This window comes from Podarcis erhardii (genome assembly GCF_964252035.2).
Source record: "Podarcis erhardii genome assembly, chromosome: 5".
In the NCBI taxonomy this organism is placed as follows: Eukaryota; Metazoa; Chordata; class Lepidosauria; order Squamata; family Lacertidae; genus Podarcis; species Podarcis erhardii.
This window is the reverse complement of record NC_138509.1, coordinates 28,514,205-28,534,558: the sequence shown is the minus strand read 5'-3', so window position 1 is coordinate 28,534,558 and position 20,354 is coordinate 28,514,205. Positions and strand designations below refer to the sequence as shown.

General features: G+C 41.1%; 2 long non-coding RNA genes across 3 annotated transcripts in view; one reads left to right on the top strand and one right to left on the bottom strand.

The window, feature by feature from the left end:
- Window positions 1–20,354, bottom strand: part of LOC309342496 — a 578,273-nt gene that overhangs the window by 114,960 nt on the left and 442,959 nt on the right. The gene's annotated exons all lie outside the window — the stretch shown is intronic.
- Window positions 16,978–18,813, top strand: LOC309342031. Its single transcript, XR_014156674.1, has 2 exons — window positions 16,978–17,146; window positions 18,728–18,813. It is a non-coding gene; the product is annotated as an uncharacterized lncRNA (long non-coding RNA).

The window sequence follows — 20,354 nt, the reverse complement described above, 5'->3', positions numbered from 1 at the left end:
GGGAGTTACAGTATCAGCTTCACTATGGGAGCTGTATAAAAATAATTATCTTCCATTAGTACATAAAGTAGAAGCAGATATAAATCACTGGCAAAAGGTGGGAATTTATTGGCTGGGTAGCCATGATGGACAATGCTACCAACATTTCTGTTTCTCTTTAGAAGTTTCCCCAGTGTACTTTACCTATGCGATTTTACACACATGGCAAAATATGATACAGAAATTTATATCCAGTGATAAATATCTAAGAATATACTTTTTAAAAATTATTTATATTTGTTTATTAATATGGAAATATAGTTCTATGTTTTTGATACTACCATGATTGAAAAGAAACTATAGGGCTGCAATCACATAAACATTACCAGGGAGTAAGCCCCATTAAATTCAACAAGTTAGACCTGTATAGGTTTTCCTGTAGCAAAAGCATTGCATCCCTGACTTCACATTGCCAAAAAGAAGAAAAGGTCAGTTCAATTTCAGGCCATTCATACAACCAGTGGATTCAGCTGACAAAGTTTTGTTGGCAACTTTTATTTTTGGATGTTCTCCTGTGAAAAGACATGAAAGTCTTTCCCTGCTTGGCAGAACCCTTCACTCCTTGCATGCTAGTTTTCGATGTATAAAGATCGTTCTCAGGGTAGGAACATTTAAGCATGTGAATTCCTCCCGCTACCCCACCCCATAACTTCCAGTTTGAAATGGTGCAGGGCAGGAAAAGCATTATCATGTGATGCTACAGATAACAGAATCTGGTCTTTAATCAAATTTGTTTGTATGTGATGCTTGAGTAATTGTATGACTTATTAATGGTCTTTTTTAAAATGAGAAAAAAGCCACTTTTTCTCCTAAATAACTGTAATATCCCTGTGCTTATTTAGGGATAATTTGTGAAATGTTGGCCCTTTCCTGCCACTGATCACCAAACATTTCCTCAGCTTTTCTCCCAGTGGCATGCATTACACTTTTTAAGTGCATTTCAGTACAATTACCCTACTGGCTACAGTGCATGTCCTTATTAAGACAACATTTCTCAATTGGGCTGTCTTGGCATTACAGCAGTTCCCTAAGGTTTCAATGAAGAGTAATTGATACCTAAGAAATTACTTCAAAAGCAAGATTCTATTATGGCAGCTATAGGCAAATATGGAGTCTAAAACCACCCATATTTTTTTTTTAAAAAAATCCAAACTCAAAGCCCCAATTCATGTTGCAGTAATATTTTAGAGAGACGTCTATGAGCTATCTAGCCAAATGTAAGGTAATTTCACACTCTGAGTGTATTCAAGTGCTTTTTAAATATGCACATTTTTAGTGTTTAAAAATGTATGCAACACAGACTACTTTTGTGATCATACTGTGTTCTTTGAATAAATATCAGACTTTCTAGTGAATTCAGTTTGTACGATATATTGTACAGTATTTCTAGGGATGTACAGAACCCCTCAGAGAAATGTCGCTAGTCATACTCAAATTCTTTCTGCCTCCTTCAGAATGGTCAAGTCTTCTCTTTCTCTCCCCAATGGCCCCACCATGGTAGGAACCTCATCCCTCTGATTGAAGAAAATTTGCTGGCAAATCCAGGCTCTTCAAATTGGTCCCTGAACAGACAGCTCCTTCACCAGCCCAGATCTTCCAGAGGGACATCCAACACTGTTGAGAAGCTGACGGATCACCAAAGCAAAAGCTGACTAACAGCCGTCGTTATGTGTTTCTGTGGGTCCCAAATAAAAATGTGTGGAATATCTTTGAGGAATGTCATTAGTGTCATTTTTCTTCTTTCATAATTCCTCAGATATTACTCCTGAGCAGGACCCACCAGATTCACCTTGAACTGTGGCTTTAGGTAATGTTCAACAGCAGCACTAAATATTTCTACACAGGTTCTCACTATTTTGTTTAATACTTCACATATGCTTGACACAGATGTCCCATAGGATTGGGTTTTCATGTTGGTAAAGATTGGCGCTTTCCCCATTGGATTTTGGATCACTTATCAAGCTTAACTTAATCTACATAATACAGTATGATTTTTTTAAAAAAACCTTTCCTCATAGTACTTGTGAAGAGGACTGGCTTAGGCCTGGATGTTATTTCCTCCTGCCATTGCTAGGCCATTTGTACCTGTGAAAGTGTTGCGTGGAGAATACTGACAACTTTCGAATGGTGGGTGAAAGTGGCAGCACTTTCAGGAAGGTGATATCCTTACTTTCAACAAAGCGGTCAAGCACTGTTGTTTTTTCCTTTCCTTCTTTAGCAATAGCAAAAGCTACAATGCTGTCTCAAACAGAGGCTTGGCAATGCTTAACAGCTAAGCTGTCATTCCATTCAAAGTGTCTGAATGCAACTGGGAAAAATGCTACATGATGATGCAGTTTCAGGTCAGGGAAGCTATTGACAGGGGTGTGGGTGTGTGGCTACCTCTCCTTGCCTGAATAAAGTACAAATAGTTATTGGAGCTTAAGTTGCTCCTCCATTCATATAAAGGGGCTAATTTCCACCAACTCCTCCATCTGCAGCGAAGGATCCCCAACCACCAGGAGCAGACCTTCAAGAGGCCTAGAGGCCTGAAGTAGGAGGTAAGAAGGTCTCACTGCATGAACATGAATGCTCTTCCATTCATAGAATGAGGTATAGGCTCCAGACCAATAGGCTAAAGTTATTCTGTCGGGGAGGGAAAACAACACTGAAAATGTGTTACTTCATTTGGAAGACTCAACCAACACTTGCAAAAATTAACAGAACATTAACATTAAAAAATGCAAATCATATGTAAGTGCTCTGAACAGAAGTGCTTCTGATTTTAGCTGAATTGTTATTGCTATGCTATTTTATTACAAAAACTCAATTTAGGTGAAGACCATAGAATTATAGGTAGAACCGTTTGTTAAGTGGAATGGTACGATCTAATCTTCCGACAACAAATGAGCAATAACCATTTCAGTTTCATTGCCATTTATATGATGTGTATCTAATAAAATAGCTCAGCTTTTATTCTTGTATCTACTATCTCCATATTACAAAAGGGAAAAAAGAACCACCCTGAAGCACAATATTTAGGATTAACTTACATGAAGGGCAGCAAGATACACAATGGCAAAATCCTCATATGGGCCCAAGTGAAGAGAAATTAGCCATGGATTCTAAAGTCTGGGAATGCCTAAGAGTGCCTGTCATATACTGCCATGCTGATCAATGGCACACAGAAAGATCTATGGGGATATGGCAGGCACTTATGGGTCTTCCATTCCCAATACTGCACATGTCAATCAAGGAGGTAAGGAACAGTATTCCATTGGTCTCCATGTTGGTTTATCCATTCATAGGTGGCTTCACACAGATCACACAGTCTCATTTATATAATTTATATTGAAATAAAAGTTCAAATTACTTAGCATATTGGAGAGGTTTGTCAATTTAATGACAAAACACACCCACATCTTTTAAAAAGGTTCTTCAGTTAACTTTAAAGGATCCAGATATGCTTGAGAGACCCTCACTGGCACGTACAAGGACTTCTGGAAACCAGTTTTGTGCATACGATTTTTGTGGGCGCAAAGGGGCATAGCCTCTGCATTGTGTGCAGAAGGTCCCAGGTTCAATCTGCATCTCCAGGTAGATCTGGGAAAGACTCCTGTTTGAAATCCTGGAGAGCTGCCACCAATCAGAGTACATAACAATGAGCTAGATGGACCTGGAATAATTGAATGAGGAAGTTGAAAGAGGGACAATCCCACTTTCTCTCTCAGCTCTATGTGCTTTTCAAGGCTCAGACTAATTCCACTTGGTCCAACTTTCAAGATACATTAGAAAAACAGTGTGTGGGGGATGATCCAGGAGACAAACTCTAAATGTCACATGTTGGTGGAACCTGGCCTAAAGCAAACTGGTGTCATCCTGATGTTTTGGACTAACATTCCCTCCAGCTCCATGCAACATGACCAATTGCTGTGAACGATGGGAAGTGTAGTCTAAAAGATCTGGAAGGTACCAGGATGGGAAAGACTGGTCTAAGGGCACATAATACAGCTATTATGCTGAAGCTGAGCAGGTCTGGGTCTGATCGGTGCCTGGATGGGAGACAGACTTGGAATCTCATATATACCACCTTGAATTCCATGATGGAAGAAAGGCAAGTTGTCAAAAGTGGTGAGTAAGTACATAAAATATGCACAATATTTTCCAGTTATATATTCCCACTGTAATTATTTATGAGCTCTCAGTCTAAGTCATACAAATTCTGAACAAGGGGATGTGAACTCATCCTAACTGCTCCCCCCACCCAAAAAAACTCAACTCTTTCTACTCTTACACTGTGATTTCCTTAAAATTACAAAAGTATGCTAAAGGTGGGAAAAACTAATATTCTAGTCATTGGTGTTCTCATGCCTTTACAGTGGTACCTTGGGTTAAGAATTTAATTCATTCTGGAGGTCTGTTCTTAACCTGAAACTGTTCTGAACCTGAAGTACCACTTTAGTACCACTTTAGCTAATGGGGCCGCCTGTTGCCGCTGCGCTGCCGGCGTGCGATTTCTGTTCTCATCCTGAAGCAAAGTTCTTAACCACAGGTACTATTTGTGGGTTAGCAGAGTCTGTAACCTGAAGCGTCTATAACCTGAAGCGCCTGTAACCCGAGGTACCACTGTCTTAAAAGGGCTGTATCTCAATGGTACAGCATCTCCTTTATACGCAGAAGGCCCCAATTTCAATCCATGCCATTTCCAGGTCTACTCCCACTTAGTGTGGACAACACTAAACTAGATGGTCTGATTTAGTACACAGTACTAACTTCTGTATTTTGAAGATGGCCAGGCCAATGCATTCTTCATAAACAGTTCTGAAATCATATATTTAATATAAAGCCACCATTTCTGGAAGAGGGATGCGGGTGGCGCAGTGGGTTAAACCACAGAGCCTAGGATTTGCTGATCAGAAGGTCAGTGGTTTGAATCCCCGCGACAGGGTGAGCTCCCATTGCTTGGTCTCTGCTCCTGCCAACCTAGCAGTTCGAAAGCACATCAGAGTGCAAGTAGATAAATAGGTACCGCTCTGGCGGGAAGGTAAACGGCGTTTCCATGCGCTGCTCTGGCTCGCCAGAAGCGGCTTAGTCATGCTGGCCACATGACCCAGAAGCTGTACGCCGGCTCCCTCGGCCAATAAAGCGAGATGAGCATCGCAACCCCAGAGTCGGTCACGACTGGACCTAATGGTCAGGGGTCCCTTTACCTTTACGTTTATTCCTGGAAGAAGATGGTAACTCAGTTGTGACAACTAGGCAATTGTCAAGATAGAACACCAACCCAATAAAAGACAATATTGAAATAATATGATTTAAAAAAATAAAACTGCTTGGTTAAAAAGCTCACTTAAATGATATTCATTTTCTGGGTTTATTAAGCATATTGATAATACTTAATATAAACGAGTCTAAAGATACATAGTCTATTAATCAAATTAACTACTAATACACCCTTCATAATGTGACATTAATAATGATACAGTAATATCTTCCTAATCATAGGCATAGCTTTGTACTGTTAATTAACCACCTTAGGCAAAGTCAAAAGTTATTAGTGCACTATTTCTTTGCTCACCTATTAAATCCAGGTTGCCTACAGAGCACAGCTTGAGATCAGCCTCACACAAAACTTTTGACAAGAAAACCTATTTCTAAATATATTAAATATGTAACCCCCATTTTGGCTTCTGGCAGCACAATTGTGCTGCCACCACCTTCTGAAATTAAGTTAGGCTAATTCATGCACCTATCTCAACAACAGGAATATACATTTATGGAAGAAAAGTTTCTGACAGAAGAAAGCTCTTAGAGATGACTTTTATATAATGGTGAGTCAAATGTTTTCCCAGTTCAATTTTTGCCTCAAAATTGTTATTTCAATGAGCCTCCTCCCCACACTAATCCTATAGTTTTCATTGCCTTTTGTAACTATTCATCAGTGGTACACACACACCACACCACCACATATCATTGCTGCTGATTTGGTGCAAATGGCTTCTTTTGAAAGGTTTCCTTATACTCACTGAAGGAGTTATCTCTTCATGAAAGTGGAGGGGGAAGGCGTGTATGAATGGAAATGAAAAGAAGCAAGTTTTGCTATTTTCTCCTTCTTCTGCAGCAAATCAAGGGAACCCATAGAGAAAGAGGAACTGGGATCTGCAAGCACACTGCACCATGAAAACTGCTCATGAAGCCCTGGAACCAAACCAACCCTCACTTTTTTATACTTCCTTAAGTAATCACAGCAAGTCAGGGGGTCAAAGATCATATGCTGAATTTGATGGAGCTACATGGATTTGGCTATGTTACTGTAATGAAATGAAAAGGCAAACCATGCAATTTAGTCTGCAAGCAGTACTTCTGACAGTCGTTGCAAGAAGTTTTCAGTGAATTGTTGTGTATCCCTTTCAAAGAAGCTCTGAAAAATAACAGCACCCTTTTGATGCTAATGAAGTTTTTCATGAAATCTTCATGAACTAGACCCTACAGCTTGGACCAGTTCTAATGTTACACATCCATTTTCTGTTATATTTCAATAGCACAGGGAGCTAGTCAAACTTTCAGCTGATTGCTTCAACTCAGTAGCCAACCGTAACTCTGTCCACCAATGGTGTTTTTGTCACCTTGTGTTGCTAGCTCCCTAACAGCGGGCCACATCTCTCCTGCCTGCCATTCCTCCCAGCCTCAAGTTTCTTCTGTTCCTCCCTGGGCGTGGAGTACTTCTCTCCCTCTACTCATCCCTGCACCATCTCTCTGCTTCTAAACCCACTGCTTTTTGCTCCCTTGCTTCAGCAGTTCTGAATCCTATCCTATACCTCATTCTTCAGCTCCCCTGCTTCTTGGGTCCAGATTATCCATTTATCTTTCTAGCTCAGCCTTTCTGCCTCTGAAGGGTACCAGCCTCTGCCATCCTTCCTTCTGCTAACAGCATGCCACCCCCACAGCTTTTTTGCTGTTAGAATGTTTTTAAACATTCCCTGACATTGCAGCTGCTCAATTAAGGTATAAGGGGGCTTACAGGTAGATTATGCTGATGGAAGGGTGGAAAGAAGAATTCCTGGATGCCAAGCTCTAATTTTGGGGCAAGTACTCTTTGGTGGGAGAACCCCAAACAGGGATTTAAAATCACAAAACATGGAGCAAAGTATAGTGTGGAAATAGGTCGTTCCAAGTTTCCTCTTAAGTTTCCCTCTTCCTCTAGCATGGAAAAAGACCACGTTTGGTAAGTTAAAAATAGTTTACTTACAAACTTCAAAGATCAGATTCACGTGCTTTAGATAGTTGCAAGCCAGTAAAACTTGGCTTAGAAGCAAAGTGGTGAAAGTTCCTACATTACTGGCACAGGAACACAAGAGTGGCTTGTGAGAGTCATACAACATGAGCTGGAACAACCAGCTCAAACCTCTTCACTCGTTATGCTTCTCAGGCAGACTGAGGGAACAAATGCTGTCCTCCTCCAAAGGTAAGCTAAACCTGGCAGGATAGCTTACTCTATGGTCTTAACACTTTAATGCATTAATTAGACTTAAGCATATTAGTTATATGAGGCTTATTATCCCACAGATTACAGTCAGTGTTAAGCCATAGGTAGATATTTAAATGAGACAATCATGTATACCTTTAAAAAAGTGCAGGGGTATTGCTGAAATGTTATACAGTGGTACCTCCAGATACGCACACCTCTGGTTGCGTATCCTTCAGGTTACACACACGGCAAACCAGGAAGTATTTTTCTGGGTTTCGCCGCATGTGGATGCGCAAAAGCGCTCTACGCGCCATGTGCATGCGCAGAAGCACTCTACGTGCAGTGCACATACACAGAAACACTCTACCGTGCTGCGTGCATGCGCAGAACCGGCACCTCTGGTTGCGAATTCCTCAGGATCTGACCGGAGCTCCAGAATGGACGCAGAAATTAAAAAATGTTGCTCTGAAGTTCAAAAATATTCTTCAGCAAAGCAACTTTGAGCTTCAGAAACCTAGTTTCTTTGTGAAAACTTTTAAAATTATGAGATAATTAATTAAAATAATAATTGTACATGCTGCGGTAACCAATCACTGTAACGCAATTTTATTCAGCAACACAGGCCACAAACACCACTTATTACTGCCACTAAATGGTTGTTTTTTGTTAATCAAAAGAAAATTGTTTAGTGTCTTTTATTTATAGCCTTGCTAGCAGAATATGAAATATTTATGAGCCACCACACACACAAACACGCACACAAAATTTCATGAATGACTGCATAAAATATATTGGGCAGACTTGTACTCACCAAGAAAATAACCTATAGTTAACCACGTGTTATAAATTTGTTAAGACGATGATGTGCTTTTCATATGCAATACAAAGCGGTGTGTGTGTGTGTGTGTGAGGGGGGGGGAGGGAGGGAGATCAGGACTGTAATCAACATCTAGCCGTGTTTTCTTTGCAGAATAAAAGGTTTATAAAAATAGTAACGAGCGTAGTGTCAAGCAAATGCATCATCAAAGAACTTCTTTTAAGATTTAATGTCAGATCAGGTTAATGTCTACATTGCATTTTCAACATTTTAATCAAACATGGAAAAGTTAGCAACCACAAATGGACAACATTGATAGTTATCAACAGGGTCGGCCTGCCCACGAAACAGACGGAGTCAGCCACCTCAGGAGACAAAATCCTGTGGGAAAGTGTGCCCATGGGTGCCCCGCCTGCCTCTAGAGAAGCAAGGAAAATTGGTGGTGGCTTCCAGCAAGATTTCGTAAGATTTTGTGGAACTCACTTGAGATCTCACCAAAAGCCGCTGCATGACCCTGGTAAGTGAGGCTTCAACAGAGGGGGAAGCAGCGGTGGCACCTTCCTGTGATGGGCCACCTGTGGTTTTCAAGATTCAACATCTGGTAGTCTGAAGGGGGACAAGGCAGCCTGGGGGAAGTTCAGTCTATGTCTCAATAGTCACTTTCTCAGACTGGAGAGTAAAACCAAAGTCACCAGCTTTATAGGGGCAGATGGAGACCCACTGACTCATTAAGTTGCCTAATCATGCTTGGTTGGTAGGTTCAGTGCCTCCTCTAGCCATCTGAGTGGCAGCAGAGCAATGCAGTACCATAGAACTTTTCAATGCATTGCATTGTAAGAAAAAGAAAACAAAAACCAACTAGGAAATGGTGTCACTTTGTCTTTTAACTATCCAGCCTTATCCTTAATGCAGAAATGTATAGCAGAGTCTAGCAGTGAGTGGCAGCATGGCCAGTGAATATCTTCCAAGGCATGCTCTTGAGTGATGAGAGGCAAGACCATCTTATCAATTATAGCAGGCCTAAAAGGTAGCTAGCTTCCTCACACTATGTCACTATTTTAATGCTATATAAAGTGGCTGTCTGGCAAGGTTTGCGTTGACTAATACAGCACAGAAAATCATTACAGTATAGAAATGCCTGCGTTGCCTATAACCAAAGTTGGATCAGATAACACCTCTATACATTATAATGGCCCGCCCAGATGCAAACTTAGTAAGTAATGAATAAGTACAAATTGACTGCCTTCTTGCACAACTGAACCACAGGATGTATACAGACCAGGTGAGAAACCCAAAGTTGTATCATTAGGGTGTGCATGGTTACAAACCAGAGCTTTCCCCTCTTGGAAAACCCTGCTAGCTCACATTTGAGGGGTAGAGTTTGGGACATCAGTGGGCTTGCTCAACTTGACAGTTCAGTTGAGCTCTGCTAGAGCATTGGCTGCTATTCATGGGAGCTCTCCCAGGTACTGAATAGTCTGTATCAGTGTTCTTCAACTTTGGATAACCAGATGTTGCTGAACTGCAACACCCATCGTTCCCAGATGGCTTACTCAATGGGATTAGGGAGCCAAGGGTGAAGAACACTGGTACAGATGAGCTGTCTAGGAAACTGCTCTCGTTAGTGACAAGGGCTCACTCCCTAATCCTTGATCCCAGCATCCTGCTGCTTGCCTCCAGTTGCCCCTGTGCAAGATTGCCCTCCATCCAGTTGTAGATGCTTAATCTACCTGGAACATGACAAAAATATTAAAAGATGGGATAATTTCTCTAGTTCTTTGAAAAGTATGCTTGTCACTGGCTTCTGATTTCCCAGGCTTTATTGGTATTTTTTTTTTAATAGATATAATCAACTCAGAATCATAGACTGTGCAGCAGCAAAGGAGGAATTAATTTGGTCTTTGATTTTATAACTGTTCTTTTACCACTAAAAAAAACCCCTTTAAAATGGTATATTGGCCTTTTGGCTAAAGCTGTTGTCACAGACACTAAATGGATTACTTTCATTTCTTCCTTTCATGTGTTGCAACCTCTAGATGCCCAACTTCTGCTGTGGAAAAGCTTCTTTTTTATATAGACTTATCAGTTTTTACTGTGTGCTCATGGGGGTTTATCCTTTTTTTAATTCACAGGATCAAACACTCAAGATGGCTCATAAGCACACCATCCACCATAGCAGCTGTAACAAAATAAACTCTATGTTGGCTGTAGTGCTTTTTGATTATCTCTGCCCTAGCAAGTGTGATTACATCTCTATCTATCATCTCCAAGAAAGAGAGATGAAACACTCAGAGCCTTGTTACTGTTTATTGGAAGGGGCCCAGTGCTGAGGCTGGCTGGCTGGCTTTAGCTGTGAACCTGGCTCCGCTAGTTGGCCTTGGTCAACCAACTATCAAGATTCCTTGGTCTAATGCTTGTCACCAATCCACAAACATATATGCTTAGTCCATTTAAACTTTAAAAAAAGCTTGAGTAGGATCCAGTGCCTCTATTTCACATATGCAGTACTACAATGACTTGAAATTAGCATGTGATTAATCAGGAAAACCAAATGCTAATTCAAATTTTTCACAAATGCGTTCTAAAATTTGCTGTTTGGGAATGTATGTTTGATCCCCTTTCTCTCTTTTACACATATGACCACTTATACAATCAGCAGAATAGTTAGCAAATTTGTTGTTGCTGTTGTTTTTCTGGACTGTGCTACGTGTGTGTGTGTTGCTCCCCAAAAACAAATCCATACACAAAATTAGAAGTCAGAAAAAAACTTTAGTCTGGACTTCACTTTGAGATACTAGTTTTTTATGTGCAAGAATCTTGCAACTAAGCATCCCTGATAAGACTGTTGTCCACAATCTGCTTAAGTACCTTGAGTAATTTAAGGGCACATTACCCCATGAGGCAGTTTCTGTCCCCTAGTTGAACAGCTCTTGCCATTACAAAGTTTTTCTGAACATTTAGCTGAACTCCACTTCCCTGTTATTTCTACCCATTTGTTCTAGTCCTTCCCTCTGGAGAAATCTAGAACACGTTCATTACATCTTCTAGGTGGCATACATAACAGGGGTGGAGACACTGATCTATTTCATTGTCTTAGTTCTTTTCATTTTTGCAATTTCAAATTTCGTCCTCACGTTCTTACCCATGGGGGGGGGGGAAATCCTCCAGAAAATTTATCATTTATTTATTGTCTGCCCTTTGCCCTAAGGTTTTAGAGCAGTTTATAACATTATTAACATCATCATCATCATCATTATTATTTTTTTAAAAACCCACTTACAACTATAAGTGGGTCCTAAAAACATACACTCCATATGTTGGCCTGAATTGCACAGCCGATTGAGGCTTAGTGAGGGCAGCAGGTCAAGCAGGTGGGGCCATGGCAGATTTTCACTGGCCTTGTGCTGGCAGCCTAAAACAATCAAGCATATTCAGCTATTTGAATGCTGCTGCTGCTTCTCCAGAGAATGTGGGGGGGGGGGTAGGAATATGGGGTGTGACACTAGCAGTCAAAAGTCACCAGGATTTGTGCCCAACAGCTTTTGAACAACCAACCTGAGTTTGAATTATTTAAACAAGATTAAAGGAAAACCATATCCTTTCAACTGTTTTAGGTTTAGTCTGACCATATGTTGGCCTGACACTGTATGCATTTTTCAGGTGGTGCTATTTGCCAAAGGTAGTTATACCAGCTCCTAAGAGAAAGGTTAGAGGAGTTTCTCCAGCCACTGGATACCGTCACCAGCTACCTAGGGATGTTGTAAAAGCTCCTTATGTATTAGCTCAAGAACCAGAAAGATAGTTAAGAACAACAAGAGTGATTGTCAGGGATATTGTGAAACGGGGGGGGGGGGGGGGCTGAACAATGTGAATTGGGTGCAATTGACTGCTGGAAGAAGTAAGAATCATTCCAAATCTTGGGTCCCAAGATAAATTAACTTTAGGAAGTTCATGGAAGCAAAGGTTTACATCCCTTCCTCCCCCCCTACAACCAATGGGAATATAGTCTTGCTGTCACTGTACACCACACTCCAAGAAGTCAGACATCTGCTCCTGAATTTGAAGTACAGAATGGAATGTCTTTATTATAGATCTCTTTTCCATTGTCTCTGGGGCATGCCCACCATTCCATTCTATCCATCTATTTAACTTATCCAAATGGTGGGTTTCTAATTCACACTGCACAGCCTTAGCCTCCAGACTTCCAGTGTTGTTACTGCCCTCTATTTTGAATGTTTTTCAATGATTAGCCTATTTCTAATTAGTTGGATTATGAATCTACACAAGTCCTGACTCCCTAATCACATAGATTCTCATGGGATCATGCCAATCACAATTTGTACATGCATATATTTAGTTTTTTTCTACAAATGTGCTTCTCCCTGTATTTTGATGGCCTTCTCCTTGTTACCACCAGTTCCCACAAGAAAAATAACATTATCCCAGGGGAATCACAATGTCTGCTGTGATTATAAAACTGCAAGCAACAGAGTATTAAAATTTATCATTCGTTTACAGGTTTTCAGATTGGCATCATCATGTTAATAGCTTCTGTGTGATTTCTGGTGTTTATGAAATTTATTACTGTAGTTGACCCCTATTATTGCTTTCCTTCCTTGAGGTGCTTTGTGATGATGCCACTTGATAGATTTTTTCTTTTAAGTTTAGGAGGAAAGAGAGAAAGGAAGCTAAAAGTGGCAAATGTTCTTTTCAACTACCAAAAGGCAGCAGTACATGAATGCTGTATTCTTTCCCTTCCCTTGCTTTTGATTCTACAAGGCTCCTTCCAGCAAGGAAAGATTGAAAGAGAATACAAAATGTAACACAGACCCTGTCTGGTGAATTGCTCTAGCTCCGCCAATCGAGTTGACGTATGAAGGAATGAGAAAAGTAAATGGCAGAAAACCTCATCCCATAAGAAACAGATACAATGTCAGTAAACAAGGCAGCTTGGATTGAGTGACATACAAGCTTCTAACGTCAAGGAAAGCAAGCTACCTGTACAAGACTCTTTGTTAATCAATGCACAACGAGATCGTGGGCGGAAGGGGGGAATTGTCAGCTTCCAAGTAGATGAGTGCCTGACTGCTTTTACCTGAATGTAGCAGAATTTCACACTGAGTCTGTATTTGGCCCAGCTTCCATCTTGTCCTATCTTTCTATGAAACTCAATTGCACAGATTATTTAATCTCATTTAAATATGTTTATCCTTCTCCAAAGCTTAAAGTGTCTTGCAACAAAAATCTAAACTGTAGCTATTAAAAAGTGCACAGGTTGCCTTTCTGAATGCAGAAAGAACAGATATAATTTCACAGGCTTAATGTTTGTGTAAAGAAATAATATAACTAGAAGCAAATGTTACATGTACTTAGAGGCAAAAAGCCAAACTAGACGCACCATTAACTGCTGAACACAATTAAGGTGCATATTTTGTTATGTATATAGCAGCTGTGGGGAAGCTGGAGCAACTTCCAACCCTTCTCTCCCTGTCACAGTCCTGGCAAAGGGCCTCTCCCAGAAGCTGCTCTTTGCATTTCAAGGGAAGTTTCCATGTTCAGTTGTGGCTCCCTGTTTGTGAAACATCCTCCCCACTGAGGTCTCCCTGGAGCCTTCTTTGACATATTTTCAGTGTCAGGTAAAAACTTACCTTTTCCCCAAGGCTTTTGAGATACTGCAAAGATATTGATTGCTGTTAGTTGTGCTGCTGAAGCTTTCTGCAGGGGGTTGCTTTGTGTATTTTTTAATGAATTGCACGCTTTTTCATAAATGTGTTTTTATTATAACATATTTTTACTTATGCTCTGAAATATGTTGTAAGTTGCCTGGAGGCCTTTTTGCAGAACAAGTGGCTAGCAAGTTGTAATCATAATAGTAATGATAAGAGGGAAAATGAGCTTTCCCTTGAAATGTAAACAACTTAAAAGGGATTTTTGCCAGGACTGTAGCAGGAAGAGGAAGCATTAAACTCTCTCTGCTCATGCTCCAGATCTCTGAGACTGCTGAGGTCTTCCCACATCTGCTGTTTACATAACCAAAGATGTGCAGATTAATTGCACAAATGCAATTACTACCACTTCTTGTTTAGCCATGGTCAGGGGAAAGAGAGAAGAACAGTAGACGGACTTGAGGTTAGGTTTGCTATCATTTGGGGGGCGGGGAGAAACAGGAAGAGTTGCTTGCAACACAAATGACCCAAGAAAGTGGAGGTAGGACTGCACAAATGCTCCCCCCATGTGGGTGACACTTTTCTTTCCAACAGCGGTGGTGAATTCAGTGGCATCTCAAGTGGGGATGGGAAAGAAAGTCACTTGGCTTTTAGGGTGGGGAATTTACAGTGATGAAAGGGGCCTTTTTCATTCCTTTAAAAAAATGGTAAAGGGTGCATAGCTGGGCAAATGCACAAGACAAAGCTCTGGGGCCAAAATTGTCTAGCATCCTCTTCAATATACGAATCAGTGTCTGCTTCTCATCTGACAGTAGCCCAAGATGGGGATCATTTCCATTTCCACTTCCTCTTCTCCCATCCTCAAATGGCAAGAACAAAACACCAATTTCCTCCAAGGTAAGACACCCCATACGCCATTTTGCTGCCTTCTGATGGGCTATCCTTCCTCAGATAATATTTTATGTGGTGACTTTGAGTGTGCTTTATCTTTATCCTCCATGGCCTGGGGAGTTTCACTTCGGTTGTAAGTTACTGAAATGAATGTTAGGATCAAGTATAAAAGCTTGCTAGATAATATTGTTTATCTTTATCTTCAGTGCATCTTACTATTTCCTCTATTCACTTATCTAAAACCTTTAATAATAGTAAAAAATACTTGAAATTCAAAGCCTGAAGTTGACTAAGTGCTTTGCCTAACCACAGGACCATCTCAACCATATGCTTAAATGGCTATTGATTTTCAAGGAGAGGTGAAGAGAAATAATAGGAGTGAGTTTGGCTGGCAGGGACCACTGGCCTTGAGAAGCATTATTTCCCTACTCTCAGCAAATCCCATAGCTCTGAAATTTCTCTGACTTCAAAGTCAGGGAGAGCACAGAGGTTGCAGCAACAGCTGATTATTAAATGGGCAGATCTCAGCTGAAAATGCTTACCTGTCTGTTGTAGTGTGGGAGGAGCAGAGTTTTCCAGCTGTCTGGAATTCAAATTCCCTTTTAATTGTTTTAAAAGCAGAAAGAAAAGTCATCACACCACCTCATACTTGTAAGAATGTGTGGCCCAAACTGTCCCCACAAACATTCCCCCCCCCCCCGTTCACTCCTCCTTGCAACTTCAGAATTCATAAGGAAACAGGGCCCAGGAAGCTGCATTTTACTAAGCCAGACCATCTAACTCAGCATTGGCAATGACTGGCAGCAGCTCTCCAGCATTTCAGGCAGGGGTCTCTCACAGATCTACTTGAAGATGCCAGGGCTTGAACCCAGCACCCTCTGCTAAGCTACCACCCTTCCCCAAGCCCCTCCCTCGGTGATGGTTGGTACCCATTGTGACTAGTAGGGTGTAAAGCAGAGGAAGGGGCAACAATAGGTGGAGCCAGAGTCAATGGCAGGCAGAACCAACTCCTGAATGGTTGTAAGAAGGCAGGCAGGTAAGGGCTGATGGGGCAGTGTTGTGTATGATGAGCACAGGTCAGAATGGAAATTAATGCTTTCTTATATCCCTAGTATGGCAGCCCCTCACACTCTGGATCTCCCTGCCTATTGATATCAGGCAGGCACCTTCACTGTACTCTTCTCAGTGCCTGTTTAAACATTTCATTTGAGCAAGCATAAACATGACAGAAAGCATCGTGTTTAATCTGGTATTAGGTCATGGTTGATTTTAATTTCTTTAATGTTTTTAATATTGGTGGTTTTTAACCAACAATCTTACTGTTTTATTCCTTTTGTAAAGTGCTTTGAGGTTTTACTACAACGAATGTTATGAAATAAAAATAAGTAAATGAAGAGGTCTTTGGTACATGCTTGGATACTGCCTGAAGCACTGAAAAGTTCTAACCATCAGTGTAATACTGAACTTGCTGGAGCAATTGTCTGATTAGGATGCTTCTAACATGACATTCCAATCTTAAATGTCTTGGGTGAGCTAGATGGTGGTTTCCCCTTTTTTGAAAGGAGACTGTGTTTTAAAAGATGGTATTTTGCAAGGATGTAAACAAATCAAATAGACATTAATTGTTTTTTTGCACCTCACTGTTCCCAGTTAACACTGCAAGAGGATTAGCACAAATAAAAAATGTGAAAAGAGAAACTATGAAATAAACCATGCAAAATTCACAAACTCATGCACATAAAAAGGAAAAATCAGTCAAAGATTAGAATTTTGAAAGCTAGTTAGGATCCCAAGCCAACAATCCATCATTTTATTATTTCAATGGGACTACCTTTCTGATGTAGTGTATATAGAGGAGTAGGAGGAAGCCCAAGTCCCTCGGTTAAGGATTTTTCAGCAAATCTACTATATATTTTGGAAAGTTGTATGCTTGTTCGCTATGTATTTGGACACCACTTTAGATATTGTAACCAAATTTGGCATGATTGCTCCTAAAATCTAGGAGCAGATTTCTGCTTATGTATGGATACAATAGTGCAGTAGATAAACAGATGCACCTAATAAAACTCATTTCATGCATACTTCTCAATCAATATTCCTGGGTTTCTTTTGCAGATCATTCCACTGACTATAGTTGATGGAAAATGGTAAATTCACCTGAGAATGAGGGCTTCCTTCACAGTTATTAATTTTCAACTGATTACAAGATCCCCCCCTGGCCGCAGCAGCTTCATGTTGTTGATCAGTGAAAAGTCTGAAATACGTTCACACTGGGGGAGTGTCAAGGTAGGCCCAGGGACCTGAGATATTATTTGGACAAAGCCCCATATTGATTCCATTGCCACAGAAGCATTACATCTCTTCCTGGCTATGGGGATCAAATCCATGATGGCTGGAATTCTGGGGACTTGCCTCCCACCCCAGCCCTGTTCTGTTGCCATGACTGCAACATCACTTGATTACTGTGACATTACTGCCACCTTTGACTGGCAATGCAAGTGTATATATTATATTCACACTGGGCTATCATTGCTGTTGACTCCACCCCGTAAGAGTACCCAACTTCTACGTATTCTAACGTTGCATATGCACAAGGTCTCAACAAATGCAAGTTGGGCCCAAAGAGAGGATAGGGTCGACATGACCATTACCCACAATGTATCCACTATACCAATTCAGAACATCTGCACAGTGTTACTGAGAAGTGCAGGGGACGTGGCCATGAAAACCATTTGCTCAGGAGCACAAGTGTGGAGAGTGCTGCTGCACTCAGGTCCTGCTTACAGACTTCCCATAGGTATCTGGTTGGCCACTGTGAGAACAGGGTGCTGGACTAGATGGCCTGACCTGGAAGGATGTGTCTTGTGTTCTTATTGTGGTCGTAAAAAAAGCAAGAAAGAGAGAATCATACAGAGGCAGGAAAGGATGGACAGTAATGAGACAGTTCCCCATATTCTGAGTTTGCCCCAAAGACTACTACCTAAAGGAGAGTGGGAAAAAATTATTCAGACTATTTTCAAGCAAAAAAGAGCAATTTGGTATGGTGTACTTTAGTGCAATATTCACTGAATTATCCTTTTTTAAAAAATCACATATAATTCATTCCCATAACTGAGTGAATTTCACTCCTCAGAATTTACAACACACACACACACACACACGGGGGGTGGGGGTGTTATGGTTCTTTCATAATCAGTCATTCAGGCATATTCCTTACACTATTCCTTTGTTTAAAAATAGTACCATAAATCCATTATTAACATAATTATTGATGATCTACACTCCATTAGTTCATAAAGCCTGACAAACTATCAAGTGTTCAACCACCATCAGCGTTTTCTTGACTGCTTTACGATTACAGATAGATTGAGTAGGCTGAGCTTTAATTCCAGTTTTGTAATAATGCTACTGGGTAGACGTGATCTGGCTTTCAAATCATTGCAGCAATGCAGATGGAAAAATTAAAACATATTTTACTCCAAAAGAACATAAACAAATCATTTTCACTTCACACTTGTGGCATTCAATTTATTATATTTTTTAATGCAAGCCAGTCTTCTCCCAACCTCCCCTTGTATATTACACTGATTATATGCTGGCTGGAAATCTGGGATACCCACTAAGTTATGTCAAATATTACAACCTGGGTTTGAACTTTCATAATTGACAGCCATGCTCATCAGTGGCAGACCTATTGTTATTATTTCTTAGAATGGAAAAAGTGTGGTACATCGGCTTCTGTAGTTCTCAAAATTACCATCATTAGTTGTTCTCTGAGAAAGCGTCACTTGCAAATAAATCATACAAATTACCATGCTTGTTGTTATTCATGTAACACCAGTCACTGATGTGCCTGTTGCTTTGCAGGGTAACTGTCAAGAAGACAGGTTCCTGCCCTGAGGAGCTTACTGTCTAATGGATGAAAGAGACAATCCATTAAATGTATGACTACATTCACTTTGTCGTTGTCCCCTCTCCTTTAAAAATAGCAGCTGTATGGAGGAAATCAGGCTTAGCACTGCTGCACATGCAGTGCGGTTTAACCCTTTCCTCCTATACTGTAGTTCTGGGGGAAATAATCTCATGAAGTGGCTGTTGACCCTGGGAGAGAAGCTGCCACTGGATGCTGGATTTAAGGTGCTTCTCTTTATGAATTATGAAGGCTCTCCATATGAATTATGAACAGAGCTGACAGCACTTAAATACTTATAAATAAGTTAATCGATGATATGCCAAAAAAACCCTACAATTATTATTTTGCCATTTACATGCCAGAAAGGATAGAAACTGTTGATAATCTTTAAATGTCAGAAATTGGAATATCTTTATCTGTGTGACTGCACCATGGCGAGTAACAAGTAAGAGAAGGGGGAAATATCACCTCATAAAGTTATGAACTAAAAGTAAAGCACAGTCATATTATCACTTTTTTTGGAAACAAATACAGCTCTGATAATATCATAAGAGTATAAGAAGAGCCTTGCTTGATCAAATTCAAGCCAAATTCCCATATAGTCTGGCATCCTGTTCACACAGTGGCCACCTAGATGACACACTTAAACCTCAGTGTTCCCTGTTCTTAAAGACTGGTTCCACCTCAACTGCTACTCTCACATAGAAGGAAGCTGTCTCTGATCTTACAATCATGACAGTCTCCTTCCCCCAATAACCCTTACAAGGTAGGGAAACAAGAGGCTTGGGATACTGGCTCCCCTGGCTCCCTCTATGAAGAAATCCACTGTGTTTTGATGGGTCTTGTATAATGCATCCTGTCATTTGCAATGTGTTTGATGGGGGATGTCTTCTGCCTGGTGAGGTGAAATTCCATGTTGGCTGGTGTTCATAGTGAACAGTCAGAAGAAGACACGAGAGGATGAGGATCGAGGAAGAAGAAAGAAGACTTGAAAGGAAGGCAGAGTGGCTTGGTGACCGAAGACTTGCTCAGGTAGTTGAATCACTTGGCTCAGGTTGAAGAGACGGGGAGAGAAGCTGACTACAGCACTGAGTGAGAGAAGTGAGAGGCAGTCTGGAATGCTAGACTCTGGGGCCTGGTAAGCAGGGCCGGCTCTCCCATGAGGGCCACAGCTGGGAGGGGCGGCAGATCCAGTCCTGAGACACACGCACCACTCGCTGCTTCCAACCCTTGTCACCCAGCTCCCTCCTCCTTCTCCAATGCCCCCTGCCCCTCTGATGCCCACACAGTCATGAGGGAGAAAACATATTTGTCTTCCCCACTGCCCTCCCCTGCAGTGAGGCTCAATTCTGCAGGATGCTCCTTTACGATCAACTTCTCTGCAGGGAAACTGCTTGCAAGTAAGCACCCCACAGGACTGATGCCTCAGCTGAACAGCTGTTGAGTGAAGGTGGTGATCCTGCAGGGTGGAGAATTGTAGGGCACCTACTTTCTCCTTCCTGCCTGATGTGCCACCCCCTGGCAGCCCTGGAGCACTCTGGGCCATCAAAAGTGACTGTAGTGATTTCTGGCTGTCTCAGC